The sequence below is a fragment of the Arachis stenosperma genome, chromosome 6, assembly GCF_014773155.1.
Source record: "Arachis stenosperma cultivar V10309 chromosome 6, arast.V10309.gnm1.PFL2, whole genome shotgun sequence".
Taxonomy (NCBI): domain Eukaryota; kingdom Viridiplantae; phylum Streptophyta; class Magnoliopsida; order Fabales; family Fabaceae; genus Arachis; species Arachis stenosperma.
Window position 1 is genome coordinate 58,426,519 of NC_080382.1, and position 3,932 is coordinate 58,430,450.

The window sequence follows — 3,932 nt, forward strand, 5'->3', positions numbered from 1 at the left end:
TTCGAAAATTCTTCCCCTCTTCTCACATCCTTCTATTTAAGGACTAACACTCGTCCACTATCAACAATTCGAACTCTATCTCTCTTGATAAGTTCGAATTCTTCTTATTCTACCTCCTCCTTCTATTCTTCTTTTCCTCTGACATCTCAAGGAATCTCTATACTATGACATAGAGGATTTCATATTTTCTTGTTCTCTTCTCTCTCATATGAGCAGGAGCAATGACAAAAGCATTCTTGTTGAGGCTGACCCTGAACCTGAAAGGACCTTGAAGCAAAAGCTAAGAGAAGCTAAAGCACTACTCTCTGTAGAGGACCTAACAGAAATCTTCAAACAAGAAGAAGACATGGCAGCCGAAAACAACAACAATGCCAACAATGCAAGGAAGGTGCTGTGTGACTTTACTGCACCTACTCCCGACTTTTATGGGAGAAGCATCTCTATCCCTGCCATTGGAGCAAACAACTTTGAGCTTAAGCCTTAATTAGTTTCTCTAATGCAACAGAATTGCAAGTTCCATGGACTTCCATTGGAAGATCCTCATCAGTTTTTAGCTGAATTCTTGCAAATCTGTGACACTGTCAAGACCAATCAGGTTGACCCTGAGGTCTACAGACTTATGCTATTCCCTTTTGCTGTAAGAGATAGAGCTAGGATATGGTTGGACTCACAACCTAAAGAAAGCCTGAACTCTTGGGAAAAGCTAGTCAATGCCTTCTTGGCAAAGTTCTTTCCACCTCAAAAATTGAGTAAGCTTAGAGTGGAAGTCCAAACCTTCAGACAGAAGGAAGGTGAATCCCTCTATGAAGCTTGGGAAAGATACAAACAATTGATCAGAAAGTGTCCTTCTGACATGCTTTCTGAATGGAGCATCATAGGTATCTTCTATGATGGTCTATCTGAACTGTCTAAGATGTCATTGGACAGCTCTGCTGGAGGATCTCTTCATCTGAAGAAGACGCCTGCAGAAGCTCAAGAACTCATTGAAATGGTTGCAAATAACCAATTCATGTACACTTCTGAAAGGAATCCTGTGAACAATAGGACGAATCAGAAGAAATGAGTTTTTGAGATTGATACTCTGAATGCCATATTGGCTCAGAACAAAATATTAACTCAGCAAGTCAACATGATTTCTCAAAGTCTGTCTGGAATGCAAGCTGCACCAGGCAGTACTAAAGACGCTTCATTTGAAGAAGAAGCTTATGTTCTTGAGAACCCATCAATGGAAGAGGTGAATTACATGGGAGAACCCTATGGAAACACCTATAATCCTTCATGAAGAAATCATCCAAATCTCTCATGGAAGGATCAACAGAGACCTTAACAAGGTTTCAACAATAATAATGGTGGAAGAAACAGGTTTAGCAATGGCAAGCCTTTTCCATCATCTTCTCAGCAACAGACAGAGAATTCTAAGCAGAGCCACTCTAACTTAGCAACCATGGTCTCTGATCTAATCAAAACCACTCAAAGTTTCATGAGTAAAACAAGATCCTCCATTAGAAACTAGGAGGCATAAGTGGGTCAGCTGAGTAAGAAGTTACTGAACTCCCTCCTAGTACTCTTCCAAGCAATACAGAAGAGAATCCAAAAGGAGAGTGTAAGGCCATCAACATGGCCGAATTTGGAGAGGAGGAAGAGGCAGTGATCGCCACTGAGGAAGACCTCAATGGACGTCCACTGGCCTCCAATAAGTTTCCTAATGAGGAACCATGGGAATCTGAGGCTCACACTGAGACCATAGAGATTCCATTGGATTTACTTCTACCATTCATGAGCTCTGATGAGTATTCTTCCTCTGAAGAGGATGAAGATGTCACTGAAGAGTAAGTTGCTACGTACCTTGGAGCAATCATGAAGCTAAATGACAAGTTATTTGGTAATGAGACATGGGAGGACGAACCCCCTTTGCTCACCAAAGAACTGGATGACTTGACTAGGCAAAGATTACCTCAAAAGAGACAGGACCCTGGGAAGTTCTCAAGACCTTGTACATTAGGCACCATGACCTTCGAGAAGGCTCTGTGTGACCTAGGGTCAAGCATAAACCTCATGCCTCTCTCTGTAATGGAGAAGCTAGGGATCTTTGAGGTACAAGCTGCAAGAATCTCATTAGAGATGGAAGACAATTCAAGAAAACAAGCTTATGAACTTGTAGAGGATGTTTTGGTAAAGATTGAAGACCATTACATCCCTGCTAATTTCATAGTCCTAGAGACTGGGAAGTGCATGGATGAATTCATCATCATTGGCAGACCCTTCCTAGCCACAGCAAAAGCTGTGATTAATGTTGACAGAGGATAATTGATCATTCAAGTGAATGAAGAATCCTTTGTGTTTAAGGCTCAAGGATATCCCTCTATAACCATGGAGAGGAAGCATGAAAAGCTTCTCTCAAAACAGAGTCAAACAGAGCCCCCACAGTCAAACTCTAAGTTTGGTGTTGGGAGGCCACAACCAAATTCTAAGTTTGGTGTTGAACCCCCACATTCAAACTCTAAGTTTGGTGTTGGGAGGTTCCAACATTACTCTGAACATCTGTGAGGCTCCATGAGGGCCCACTGTCAAGCTACTGACATTAAAGAAGTGCTTCTTGGGAGGCAACCCAATGTTATATTTATCTATTTTGCATTGTTATTTTATGTTTTCTATAGGTTGATGATCATGTGAAGTCACAAAAACAATTGAAAAAGCAAAAACAGAATGAAAAATAGAAAGAAAAATAGCACACCCTGGAGGAAAAGCTTGCAGGCGTTTAAACGCCAATAAGGGCAGCAAATGGGCGTTTAATGCCCAGTCTGGTACCATTCTGGGCGTTTAACGCCAGAAAGGGGCACCAGACTGGCGTTTAACGCCAGAAAGGGGGCACCAGACTGGCGTTTAATGCCAGAAAAGGGCAGCAGCCCGACGTTTAACATCAGGATTGGCAGAAAGGTCGTTTTGCACGCCACTTGGTGCAGGGATGAGCTATCCTTGACACCTCAGGATCTGTGGACCCCACAGGATCCCCACCTACCCCACCACTCTCTCTCTTCTTCACCCATTCACCAATCACCTCAATACCTTTTCCCAAAAAAAAAACCCCTCACCTATCAAATCCCACCATTCTCTTCACCACTCACATCCATCCTTCATAAAACCCCACCTATCCTACCCATAATGACGGAACCCTACCCCTCTTTCCACCCCTATATAAACCCTTCTTCACTCCTTCATTTTCACACAACCTAAACACTACTTCTCCCCCTTGGCCGAACCACAAAGCCCCCTCTATCTCCTCCATTTTCTTCTTCTTCTACTCCTTTCTTTCTTCTTTTGCTCGAGGACGAGCAAACCTTCTAAGTTTGGTGTGGTAAAAACGTTGCTTTTTGTTTTTCCATAACCATTTATGGCACCTAAGGCCGGAGAAACCTCTAGAAAGAGGAAAGGGAAGGCAAAAGCTTCCACCTACGAGTTATGGGAGATGGAGGGATTCATCTCAAGGGTGCATCAAGACCACTTCTATGAAGTTGTGGCCATGAAGAAGGTGATCCCCGATGTCCCTTTCAAACTCAAAAAGAGTGAATATCTGAAGATCCAACATGAGATCCGAAGAAGAGGTTGGGAAGTTCTTACCAACCCCATTCAACAAGTCGGAATCTTAATGGTTCAAGAGTTCGATGCCAATGCATGGATCACCAAGAACCATGATCAAAGTGTGAACCCGGACCCAAAGAATTGGCTTACAATGGTTCGGGGGAAATGCTTAGATTTTAGTCCAGAAAATGTAAGGTGGGCATTCAACTTGCCCATAATGCAAGGAGATGAACACCCCTACACTAGAAGGGTCAACTTTGATCAAAGGTTGGACCAAGTCCTCATAGAAATTTGTGAAGAGGGCGCTCAATGGAAGAGAGATTCAAGAGGGAAGCCGGTTCAACTGAGAAGGC

At 43.0% G+C, this 3,932-nt stretch overlaps 1 non-coding gene across 1 annotated transcript; it reads right to left on the reverse strand.

Moving 5' to 3' along the window:
• Nucleotides 1-751: 751 nt before the first annotated feature.
• Nucleotides 752-859, reverse strand: LOC130938017 (small nucleolar RNA R71). Its single transcript, XR_009069201.1, has one exon. It is a non-coding gene; the product is annotated as a small nucleolar RNA R71 (small nucleolar RNA).
• Nucleotides 860-3,932: the final 3,073 nt, after the last annotated feature.